The following is a 13755-nucleotide window of genomic DNA, read 5'->3' as shown; positions in this document are numbered from 1 at the left end:
AGGGAGTATGTACGAAAGTTGAAGACATATTTATTTTTCTAGTCACAGTACGTGCCGAACGATCTGACATCTACGGCGATAATTACTTTACCTTTGCGTACTTCTGGTGGTTCCTGGGATCCGTTTTATTCCGCTCCCAGCCTTCTTGGCTGTTGTCAAACAGGTATTAAAAGATTAAGGAACGTTATGGACAGTGCTGGCAGGATAACCAAGTTGTTTTGCTAGTTTTCTTATTGACAGATCCGGATTTTTTTTATACTTTTTAAATCTTCAAGATATGACTAATGATGACAAAACACCCATTGTTGAAAAACGCAAAATGGCGAATGGATAATGTCAGAGACACAACCGAATTGACGTGAATTCGAATAACATTGGCTCGCTGAAACCTTATAAAGCACGATATCAACTTCGGAAAAAGACAAATACAGGATAAAATTGGGCTGTAGCTGTAGCAGTAACTGATCGCTGATGTAATTGCTCTTGTTCGAAACAAAACTCACACTGAGTTCGGTTTTACATCTCATCCAAGTCAGTCGATATAACAAAACCGCTTACGTTCGGGACAGAAGAAACCAAGTACAGTATTGTGTAGTGAACAATAGAACGACCTCGACATGAGTGAACCAAACGAACAAACGCTACCGCCGACACGAAAGAATACAATTGTTGTTGACTTCAGGCAGTGCAAAATTCGTTCTTCAATACGAGAACTTGAAGGTTTACTTAAGGAGCAAATGCATCTTGACATTAAACGTGTGCATTTACTTCAATGCAATGAGACGAATAATGTTGTTTACATCCAGTTTTATAAAGAGTTGGATGCAATTCAATTCGCAAAAGACAATAACAATGTGCACTATGTGCAGCACGAGAACATTAAGTACAACATTTCAGTATATATGGATGATAGTGCTATAGAAGTACGTGTGCATGATCTTCCCTCAAGCGTCATCGATCCTTATATTCGCCAAACTATGTCCCAATACGGAGAGATTCTCTCTATCGAAAAATAAAAGTGGAAGAATTTTTCCCCGGTATTCTAAATGGCGTACGTTTATTACGCATACACTTGAAGAGGCCTATACCTTCTTACGTGATTTTCGGTCAAGATACAAGAATCCCGTGCAAATCACTTGTTACATATGACAATCAGATGGCCACATGTCAATATTGCCAAAAAGCTGTTCACTACGGTAAGCCATGTGATAAACTGGACAAGGAGACAACTACACCAAAAGATAACGGTGCTTCCTTCACACAAACCCCAAGCAACCCCAGTACACCTGTGACAGCCGCCAACAACAACGAAGTACCCCCTTCAACGAAACCATCAGTATCCTCTATAGAACAAAGTACACCGGCTGCAGTTAACAACTTACCCTCCAACCAACCAACAATTGCAACCAATATAAAACAAGGTGCATCTACAGCAACTAGCAACGAAAAGAAGATGGAATTCGACAACAATACCATCGATGCGGCAATGGATGAAGAGACGAACCACGAACGAAGCGCCCCTCAATCCTCGCAGGAGGGAAATGGAACTCAAAAAAAATTATTTAAAAAATCGGCTCAATCGGCCACGTAGAGCTTGTACGCAAATAGGCCTGAATAAAAAATATCTTTTAAATAAAAAAAAAACTCACACTGCGAACGGTGCACAAAACAAATCCGTCCTGCAGCAGAACTGAATGCATGATTTTGTATCTGGACCTGAATTTTGAATCTGAAACTGAATTCTTGATATTGGAACTGGAACTGAGCTCTGGACCTGAACCAACTGAAATGATATGTCAATAATGTCAATATTTTGTATATTTTGTACCTACCTAGTAAATAAGACAGAAATGAAATGTCATTTACTACCCAAAAATCGTCGTAGCCATCATGAGATTTCTTCTTGGATACTGGGCAATACCATACATTTCGGAAAACTTTAGTTGTTAATAATTTGTGGTTATGCCATACAACTGAAAATTGTATCATAGAATGCTGATCATATTTCCAATGGATTCAGCTACTGAAGATGCTGATAAAAACCATCTAAAATTGGTAGTTGTTTCGGAGACCGACCTTTTCCAGAATTCCAGATTTTTTCCGAGAGAAAAATGTTGAGCGAATCTCAGGTAGAGGATCTACTCTATTAAGATTTAGTGGCCAAAGCGGAAGATCGAGAAATCTGCAAAATATTATGACAAATATCTTTTCTTCTGTCCAGACTTAGGTTCCGCCGAGTCAATTTATTTGAAACGGTGGAACATAATACAATGAATTGTCACGTGTTACTATAGTGGTTCGATGAATGTAGAGCTTTCGAGAATTCAACCATGGAAGAATAAACTTTCGACTCGAATTGGTGAAAGCCAAAAGGGTCAAATGCAGCTAATATCCGAAAAAAAAAGAAACACACGTACTTCGATAATCACATTTGTCACGTCGCTATGGAACAGGGAAATGGATTAAATAGCTGAAAATGTGATTTGAATTCACGAAGTCCCAGATCTCATTCCTCAATGCGAAGCCAAATCTTGCTTCTGGGTTGGTCGGTAACTCGGTCCTTGTCCTATGACTGACGAGGCCGATGGGCGTGTTCAGTGCGCTTGAAACGTGCGGTCTGTGCATTGCGCGAATGCAGGTTATGAAACAGAACGTAGACCTTTACAGTACCGAACTGGAAAAAAAGCATAAAAAGTAGTTGTAATAGGCTGGGCTCGGTTTGGTGATTGCAGAATGAGAAAGTAACCCTTCGACTTACAAACAGCGAAGCTTTGCAATGAATCCGTAAGCCTTCAAAATTTTAAGGGTTTTGCAAGTGATGCAAACAAGCTAATATTTGAATTTAAGCATTTTATTACCATTCAATCGAATGATAAATTTAATAAAATCTCATTTTTATCTGTGTATATTCAATGTTGACTTGTCAGAAGGTTTATTCTATTCACAGATAATCGAATCAAAGTTCTACGCCAAAAGCAGTTTATCATTCAAATCTGGGTATGTCAAAAGGAGCAACTGAATGTTTCTGGTGTTCAGTGACTTGGTATTGGTCTGTTGTCCGTATGTGGAAAAGAAACTTTTAAAATCGCAAAATATAGCTGACACTTATGTCCGGACAGAAAGGCATGAAAAAATCAGGCGCCGCGGTAATAAATATGAACGAATCATGATTCATATTAGACCACAGCAAAACCGCAAGTAAACGCGTGAACCTCGGCGGCTTTAGTTGGCCGGTAACAAGCGGCTAACTTGGGAATTGTTTCCCCGTGAGGTTTCTGATGAAGTTCAACCGCGGGAGATCGTGAGTAATAAAATTGTATCAATTTCTTAAGCTCATTAGGCAGAAGTGCTGTAGCGGTTGCCATTTTAGTGGACCATGTCGTTCTTCACGAATGGTAAAGTAAGCATGTGGCTGATAGTTAATGCAGTTTGCGCCTTTTTCAGTTACCGAGGCATGAAGAAGACACAAGACCGTGAGAGCTTTGCTGGAATTTAACTGCTAGTGATAACATTTTTTTTTGAATAGAGAAAGGCATTTTTTGCTGTTATCAGATTAATCATGATAGAACATCCTTGAATACTTTGGGTTCCATGTGTTCAAGTAATAAACTGATATTTGTTGCCATTAATCTTCTATTAAGAGAACACTAAGCGTGAGTTGCATTTATTTGCGGTAAATTTCCAAAATTCAAATAAAAAAGTACTAAAACAACGATTTCAACGGTGACTACCACTTCACTTGGATGGAGAACGACTTTGAAAAGGTAAACATTGTATCAATCCCGGAAAGCAAACGATCTGTGCAACCGTCAATTACAGCGTACTGAGCCGAGAGCTGCCCACTCCACGTGAGGCTGGCAATGCGCATTAGTAAAGTTGTTGTCGTTCTCGTGTCATCCTCCGCAAATCAAGGCAAACGTTATGCGAAATTACCGTTTTGTCATTATTATATAAATGTATAAACACCGACACGATGCGGTATGTTTACCGACCTACTTGACAAGGATCTCGAAATCAAGCATGGATACCTTTTAAGTGGACGCTTCCCAAACAGAACGCTAGCCAAGCAATTGTCCTGTACACTTATTAATAGGATGCACAGTCTGTTGAAATAGGACGTAAAATTTCGCATCGGAATGCAGTAACCTGACTTTGCTTTTGACATATATAATTTACTGAGTATTACATATAAATTTATTTCAAAAACAAAATTATGGTATTATATTCTTGTAATGGAATTTTATTTCAACAGACATTGCAGTCGATTTTTAGTGAGCAGAGCCATTTCATGGTTTGTGTTACGATTGTTTTAAACGCTAATGACGTTTTTTCTAATTTAAAAAACAACACCGGTTGCGTTGATTGCTCAGGTTTTGCATTTTCGAGCAGACGTGAAATTTTTTGACGTTGTTTCATTTATTATCTTTACGTTTCGTCTTAGACTCGTCAGTGCATAACAGTTGATGTTGAAGTGTTATACCACCTGCAGTTCAACAGAACCGCGAGGCAGACGTAAAGTTATTGCTATTTGCAATACACTTATTACTAGCACTGAAGTGCCGGGTCCTTTTTGACGTGGTGAACGAAAATAAATTTCAGCAAATACTGGCCGTTTCATATGGTCATTAGGGCACTACACGGTTAAAAATCCGTAGGCGATATTATGATCAAGGAATTATAAAAATCATGAAACATGTCTATGAGATTCATGCCTATCACTGATGATTCTATGAGCAAAATGATAAGTTATTGCTCGTGAAAAGAACCATTTTGCTCATAGAATCATCAGCAATAAACATGATCTCATATGAAGACTTGTTTCATTATTCTCATAATTTCTTGATCATGGTGGCAAATTGATTCACCAACTCATGGAAATAGGAACTTATTGAAGGGGGTCACTTTATGAAATACTTAAAAATCATGTCTATTTTCTTATTTCACTAATCAGAAACAGGAAACGACAGAAAAACTCCTGTGAAGTATCTATAGATGAAAGTTTGAGGGTATGAAAACTCAAATGTCTTATTAAGAAATATTCGAATTGGTTTAGTTTTGAAATATTTTCCAGTTCACACGATTTAATCCGGAATTGAACTCTGATACATTCTAATGATAAGTTGATCAGGGGACATATCTGAAGTGCATGTGTCTCGAGAACTATATGAATGTGAAATATTTATCAATATATAAACATACAAATTAATATGCAAGAAAAAGGGTTTTTCGTTGTCTCGAATTTCATCGAGACTTCCGGTTCCGGACATATCGGGAAATATACAAAAAATTCAAAGCGATAATGCAAAAAACGCTAAAGATCTAAATTGTTTTTAAAACTGCTCCATTTGTAGAGCACACAAACTGACTTCAGCTATACCGGTCTCTGGGATATGGAGTGGTATCAAACTCCAAAATTGAGCTTACTTACTTGTTTGAGAGATGATTTCCATATTCTCAAACAACGACGCAACGACAAAGGATTTACGTGAGTAATAAAATAATGGTGACAAAAAGTGTTTGCACAGTTGCAATTTTTTTATGATTGGCTTTTTATGGTTTACAAAATTCAATACTTCAAACGTGTCCTGGGAAGAGAAAACTTTCATTTTTAATTCCTTGTCTCCGTGAAGCTCAACATTGTGAAACGATTGTGTTCCAGAAATTATTTTACATTTTTCGAAACGATTTTTAAGAAATAGCTCTGTTTTTACATAATCTTCGGAACATTTGTATATGACTGAAATATTGGGTAGAGAAGATGCTTTCCTAGTCCACTCGTACAATTCATTTGCGGTCGAAATTTGACAATCACGGATCATTTGTAAACTTGCGCGACGTGCCATTCTTTTGATAGTTCCTCCAGCACCATCGCTTGGTCATTTTCCATGAGCTGTCGCTTGAAAATTCCACTGTGCAAAACGATGAAAATCATGCTCATGATGAAAAATATTCGCAGTGTTTTACAGTATAGTATAGCATTAAGGTGTTTTACAGTGGGGAGTATAGTCGCTTGTTCGTTGTTCCAATGAAAGCCAGTTATGGCGTTTTGAATAACGTAGGCGTAATTTTCCGCAAAATCGAAAATTATTAAACTTTCGTCACTCTTCAATTTTTTTTCACATTTTGAAAATATGAAGTTTGTTTTCGAGCAATGAAAGAATGCATGTGCAGCTCAGCCATAGCCGAATCAGAAAAAAAAAATCAACGCCGGAGAGCGTGCGGGTCGTAATTGAAAAATTCACTGCTCCGAAAGTATTGATCTTTCCACTCTGAATCTTTGCCAAGATTGAGTTAAACCCCTAAGGTTTCTTTTTTTAACAAAAAAAAAAAAAAAAATATATATATATATATATATATATATATATATATATATATATATATATATATATATATATATATATATATATATATATATATAAGGCCCAATTTTTTTTATTTGTTTATTAATTTTTAACTTTTATCATTATATTAACTTAAAGGGCATAACAGATCGGCTGAAAAGTTCGTATCGTTTCTATGAGAGGGTGCCACTAGAATTAAATCCATACCACTTTCAGTTAGTACCAACCTTCAAAAGATACGTGTATAAATTTGACAGCTGTTTATTTATTAGTTTGTGAGATATTGCATTTTGAGTGAAGCTACTTTTGTTATTGTGAAAAAATGGAAAAAAAGGAATTTCGTGTGTTGATGAAACACTACTTTTTGATGAAAAAAAGTGCCGCCGATACCAAAAATGGCTTGATGAGTGTTATCCAGACTCTGCATCGGGCGAAGCAACAATTCGTAAGTGGTTTGCAAAATTTCGTACTAGTCATATGAGCACCAAAGACGATGAACGCAGTGGACGTCCAAAAGAGGCTGTTACCGATGAAAACGTGAAAAAAATCCACAAAATGATTTTCAATGACCGTAAAGTGAAGTTGATCGAGATAGCTGACACCCTAAAGATATCAAAGGAACGTGGTGGACATATTATTCACGAATATTTGGATATGAGAAAGCTTTATGCAAAATGGGTGCCGCGTGAGCTCACAATCGATCAAAAACAACAACGAATTGATGATTCTGAGCAGTGTTTGGAGCTGTTATATCGAAATAAAACCGATTTTTTTCGTCGATATATAACAATGGACGAAACATGGCTCCATCACTTCACTCCGGAGTCCAATCGACAGTCAGCTGAGTGGACTGCACGCCTATTGTGGCCTATTTTGAGGCAAAGAAGAAATCGTACTACAAAAATGGTATCGAAAAGTTGGAAGATCGCTATAATCGCTGTATCGCCTCTGATGGCAATTATGTTGAATAATAAAAACGAATTTTGGCAAATAAATGTGTGTTTCTATTAAACGATACGAACTTTTCAGCCGAACTGTTTTTCAGCAGTGTTCTAGTTCTAGATGCATAATTTATGTCAGTTACAAAATTTAAATCTGGATTTTATAGCAAGAAAAACTGGCAGCCCCACATCGTGGCATCATATGTCGTTTTCGTTTTTAAATTGCACTACACCGGTGTAGGTAAGGTGGCACTGAAATCGTTCGTTTTTGCCAATTGCACTACACCAGTGCTACACTTTTTCTGCACCGACACCACTGGTGTAGCACTCATCAAAAGTATGGTGTAGCTCTGTGCAATGGAATCGTTTATGGTAGTCCATGGTTACTGTTTATGTTTTCGTCATTTTTGTTCGTTTATTCATGCCTCAGTGTAGCACTGCACCGGTGTAGTGCAAATTAAAAACGAAAACGCCAATAGATCAGTTTCAAATTTGACAGAAGAACTGGTCGAATAAATAAAACTAGAACGGCTTGCTGGGGATACGTTTGTTACAGTTTCCGCTCTATTAAAGATCTTCCATATAGAACTTCTAGCTGCTGAATTTGCTCTAAAGGTTGTTTTATTTTGGGTGGCTGATTTTGCGTGGAATTCCCCATATATACATACAGGGTCCGCCATGTAACTTTTTTTTTTGAACTAGCGGTTATTTCGACATTGGTTACCCTAATGTCACATCTGATTTGACAGAAACTTAGTTTTATCCTTCCACTGAACGAAAATGGTTGTGTATACGCGTTATCGCTTCGCCAACTGGGCTTGCGATCAGCTTGAAGAAAACGCCAATTTTGGCCAAAAATGCATCTTCTCGGATGAGGCACATTTTCATCTCGGCGGGTATGTTAATAAGCAAAACTGTCGCATCTGGGGGACGGAAAACCCGCACGTTATCATGGAGAAGCCGATGCATCCTCAGAGAGTGACGGTTTAGTGCGGATTTTGGTCTGGCGGTATCATTGGGCCATTTTGCTTTGAAAATGAAACAGGAGCCGCCGCCACGGTCAATGGCGAGCGCTACCGCGCCATGATTAGCGATTGGCTCTTCCCGTTACTTGAAGAGGACGACTTGGACACCATTTGGTTCCAACAAGACGGCGCTCCGTGCCACACAGCCAACGCTACGATCGATCTTCTGCACGGAACGACCGAAATCAGCATTTTCGCGAAAAATTTAGTTGATTTGCTGATTTTAGTTAGTTATTTTTTGAGACAACTAAAAAAATCTTACTTTTGCTGATTTAGATTTTTTATTCTCATTCCCTTAATAATAATAAAATATTTGTTGAAATGACTATTTTTTTTAGTTGAATTCACAAATTAAACGTACTGTCATTTCTTAGCTAAGGCACACTAATTTTTTAGTTGAATTAAAGAAATATAATGTTGTTTTCAACCAATATGAATGGTTGAATTGGCTTCTGCAATCTGCAGCTATATGGCGCCCTGTCACCGAAACGGTAACACCTTAATGACTACTAGCCACTAGATGGCACACTACTGCCGAAAAAAATTCAGACGCGGTTGTCTTTTCTATATTGGCAGGTATAAATACGATGTTGTGTTGGAGAAAAAGACATAAACGAAACGTAAACATCTTTTTGAATTTTTTTTCTTCTAAATCACTGTTTCTTCATTCTCACTGAAAACTTTGAGCACTCGGAAAACAAAAACCGAATACAAGTAGTACACCGGACGGCGCAGCTCGGAAGGTTTGAAGATACAAAAAAACTTCATCACAATTAGAGTGAAACATTCGAAATTCACTTCACTGTTCCGCGTAAAAACATTATTACGCACAATCGCTTCAAGTGCGCACAAATTCTGAATAAATACGATTTCCACTAACAGTTTACGACATTTTTACATATCGGTTTAGAAATTTAAATAAAGATATATAGAACACATGCGAAAAACATCAAAACAATGTTCAAGCAGTTTCAATAAGACTATCCTTTTTAGCTTTTTAATGGATTGTTTTGCTTTGACACTTCTCATGAGTTTTTGGCTAATAAACTTGTTAATAATACCCATTTCAGTTTTGGTTTTTTGTGCTGTCCTTCAGTAATGATGGTGATAGATAAATAGAAACAAATTTTCTGATTTTAATAACAAAATTAGTTGTCAATGAGAATTTCGTGTTGGATTGAAATATTGCTGGTTTGAGTCCAGGATATTCACCAACTAAACACATTCTCTAAAACTAAGAGTTTTTTCAGCAAAGTAAATTCTCAATTTTAACTAATTTTATAGTTATTTTGGAAATTTTGTTGTTAAAATCAACTAATTCAAAAACAGTAATACGAATTAGGCGCAGAGCTAATTTCGGTCGTTCCGTGTGCGCACAGTCTTCGAAGATCGAATTATCAGTTGAAATTCGGATGTCGTTTGGCCGCCTCGGAGCTGTGATTTGACGCCGTTAGACTATTATCTTTGGGGGGCTGTCAAAGATAAGTGTTATGTGGATAATTCAGAGACGATTCAAGCCTTGAGGGACAACATTCGTGCAGCCATAGCTGAAATAAAGCTGCATACAATCGAAATTGTACTAAAAAACTATACCGACCGCATGGCGTACTGCAAGGCCAGCCGAGGCAGCCATTTGAATGAAATTATATTCCACAATTAACCGGAAGGATTGTACTTTAATATGAAAAAAATAATTTTGAAATCGGAATGCATGTTCATAAAAAAAGTTACAGGCGGACCCTGTATATATAGCGTGTGTCTTGCAAGATAATGTTCAATTACATTTTCTTATTTTTATTCGAGAACTTAAGAACAGAGTAAAATAAAACGAATATAAGAACAATATTTAAACGGAATACACAGCAATATATATGAGAATTCGGGTTATATGAGAAAGTCATATTACACAACTAAGTAGATCGAAAGAGGTTGTTTGATTGTATTTTAACTACTGATTGTAAGACTCCGAAAAAGTGTATGTGTTAAACCAAAAGAAACATTTTACATTGGCCCAACTCTAATGAATCGATTACTGTTAGTCAGAAATGACCACAAACAATATTATATCCGGATTTTCCTCAAACAATGCTTTACATAAGTAATTCATAAATTATAGCATAAGAAAAATTGATTTTAAACGGTATAACGATTTCGCAGTCATTGAATCTATTTGAAATCGATTTATTAGAATTCTCACCCCAGCAAAAAATTTTTCAGTCTTCTACAGGTACCGTGGATTAAATTTATATACCTAGTCCAGTATAAAAAAGCAAATTGAGATGTAATGATTATGATAGCTTTTAATGCAGTCCTTTCAAATACGTGGAAACATGTAATACCGAACTTTTCACCTAAAAAAATTATTTGGTCTATTCTTTTATAAACAAAACGTCGCGTTTTGTCCTTTTTCACAGTGCCATGTATAACTTAAGTAACGAAGATTACTTCGCCTTGATAAATGGTTTGAGTGGTAGAGTTGAGATGAATATGAGTACGGTTAACCTCTACATTATGTTGCAAAATTTATCTTTGGGTTCCGGTAGAATTCGCGGTCAGTTGTTAGTATACTGTATGCATTTTTTGGTGACTTTAACAATAGCTTGTGATTGTCACCTTCTGAGCAACTAATTATCGCAGTTAAAATATTCGTATCTATGGCACACGAACGGATTACTTGACGTATCGAAATATATGTATCGTATAACAAACTCATACTTTTTAGCGACGATGTTCTACTGAGGAAAATAACTTACTTTGCCTCTGTTTTGAAGCCCTCGTTTGAATTTTTCAAATGCTATAACACGATGAAAAATGCATGACTAAAGGTTAGATGGAGCTGAATAAAGATTAAATTATGGCGTTTCCCTCGAAACGATATCTAAATAAGAAATCTGCCTTTCGTCAACATAATTATTTAGAACGAATGGAAGACGAATGATACACGACGATATGAAGCATGCAGCCTTGTTGGAAGAGATTGCGAAAATTACGAAGCACAAGAACACTCAACGATTCTTTGTTCCTAATAATCGGAGTTGCCAAACGTACCATCACAAAGACACTTCAATATCGGACGACATTATCTTCTGTGTGGTCAAAATATAAATGATCTAAATTTTTAACAGACCTGCTCAAATTCTCACAGTACCGTTGTTTCCTTCTGCGATTCAGTGGCCTCACTCTTACCGTAATAAATTGCAATTACACTGACATTACACGGTGTAGCAGAGCTTCCTATTTTGCTGCGCTATTTACGAGCCACGATCAGAGTTCACACAAAATCACTATAGCAGGGAACACACCCATTAGAAGACACTAGAGCAGCATTGGAAATTCAATGATATAGCGAAACTTGGGTGGTTTGCACTCATTAGATTAGTTCCGATCCGATCGGATCGGGGTCTTCGTTGTCAGTCGTCTTGAGAAACGTGCTGGTCATGTTACTTGGCCCAGTCTACAATGTTGATTTGTGTTCCGTTGGTAAGGCATGAGCGAGAACGGTCTACAACGAATATATAAAAGTTCAAACAACGCTTAGCAAGAACGGGAATGCTTCCGGCAAGAGCAAATATGAGAAATTATTTATTCTGTTCGAAGATCTACATCAATGGACTCTAGGGTTATGAACACTAAGCGAAACATCCCACCCAACATGTAATGGATCGATAAGTAGCCTATGGCAGCTGAGATGCGAGTTATGTAAAATTTAGGTTATTTGTAGAGTTTCTGAATTCTAGGGACTCTTAAAAACAGGAATAGTGACTTTAAGATAAATTATTGTTGTAATCACTTACCGTTTTGTGGAATGACTCAGTATATCTTTACTGTTAGATGGCACGACTGTTACAATTTCAACGCAATATACCCCTTTGGTAGTTTATGGACTGTCAATCTATTGTAGTTTCAATTCAGAACATGCCGACATGAATGGCAGTATTTCAGCGCTTCAGTGTAGTACTTAATGAGTGTGGAAGTGTTGATGTCATTTGTACCGACCGCGTCGATGGCTCCCAGCGATAATAAACTGTTGTACAACACCGCCATCACAATCCCGGTCGGTGCTTACCGGCAAACGGTACTTCACTAGGCACTTCACTTTTCGCTGGGCTAGGTATCTGTTTTTTATTTCCATCGCTTTTCGTGTGTAGGTATGTGCCTGCCGATAACCTCATGAAGATAACGACCTGACGACGGTTTCATAACACATTCCCTGGCAGTGTATCACTGTTTACTACCGCAACGATTCGTAATACGGTCGGAGGAACCCACCTCGACGAATCGAGAAAGAAAGGACAAACGCAAAGGTTGCACTAGATAACACGTGTACGATGCATCCTGACGAGCCTTTTGGCTGCTGCCGTATACAATAGTGCTGCATTTTCGAATTCACGAATGGGGCTGCACCAGATTTAACTGGCAAACGGAAGAAAACTCCGACGATTTCAATACGAAGATAACCATCATTGCTGAGAGAGGTTCGTCGTCAATTAAGAATCGTTGATGTCGTTAGTCTTATTACTTCGTCAATGGTCGCTAAATGAGCCATTGTTTTCAGTGCGAAGGCTAATTCCCGCAATTATGCTCTGGTAGCACCACTGATGGCTGCACAGTTGGATTACCAGTTAATTGTTTCATGTTCAAGCAGAACAAATAATAATGTATAGGTAAGAGTGAAAATTCAAATTACAACAAATAACTGGAACGTCATGCATATTACATCCTTATTGGAAAGCTCTTATCAAGGAATTTCCAATGTCATCTTTCATTCATTTCATAGATTACAAACACTCCTAGTTTTGTTAGTTGTTTTGAATCCGACAGTCTGAATTTAGTACGCTTGAATTGATCTCAATATGAGTTCGCACCCTTTTTGATTTTTTCGACCAGCATGAAGAACAACCTAATCAACTGTAAATTTTCGATTCTTATTGAACTATTATTCCACGTCTAATAATCGGACGTCATACAGACATACGAATCAACGATAGATGTTAATTTTTACTTGACACTGAACCTGAAATGTAACGTCATCCATAAAACAATTTGTCAATGACATTCAACGGATTATAGTAACCTCGGATGCCATTCGAAAATGAGAAAGTCATCTCTTGCCTTGCGGTAATTTCCTTGAGGAAAGCATATACCAAAGCTAGTGTCATTGAGAGCATAGGTCCACTTTCAACATACAATCGTTTCCTGACCTCAGCAGCCTCTGATGTTGTCACGTGCGACCTGTCGTTCGTCGTGCGGGCAAAAAATAACACCAATGACCCGCTTGCGTCGATTAGTCTGCCCAGTAAATCCGATTTTTTCTGGCTTCAATCTGTGTTGCGAATGAAAGTAAGCTAATTCGGTGACTTTCCCACGCTAAAGCATCTTTCTGATCTAATCACTCATTCATAATTACTTTCGTCGGGCTTTCCCTTTCCTTTGCCTTTCTGTTAAGCT

At 37.5% G+C, this 13755-nt stretch overlaps 1 protein-coding gene across 1 annotated transcript in view; it reads left to right on the top strand.

Moving 5' to 3' along the window:
• The window catches only part of LOC131434842 (calpain-11-like), a 135193-nt gene that overhangs the window by 81116 nt on the left and 40322 nt on the right, over positions 1-13755 (top strand). The window lies entirely within an intron of this gene.

The sequence above is a fragment of the Malaya genurostris genome, chromosome 3 (genome assembly GCF_030247185.1).
Source record: "Malaya genurostris strain Urasoe2022 chromosome 3, Malgen_1.1, whole genome shotgun sequence".
Taxonomy (NCBI): Eukaryota; Metazoa; Arthropoda; class Insecta; order Diptera; family Culicidae; genus Malaya; species Malaya genurostris.
The sequence above is the reverse complement of the archived record's forward strand: the minus strand, read 5'-3'. Positions and strand labels throughout refer to the sequence as shown.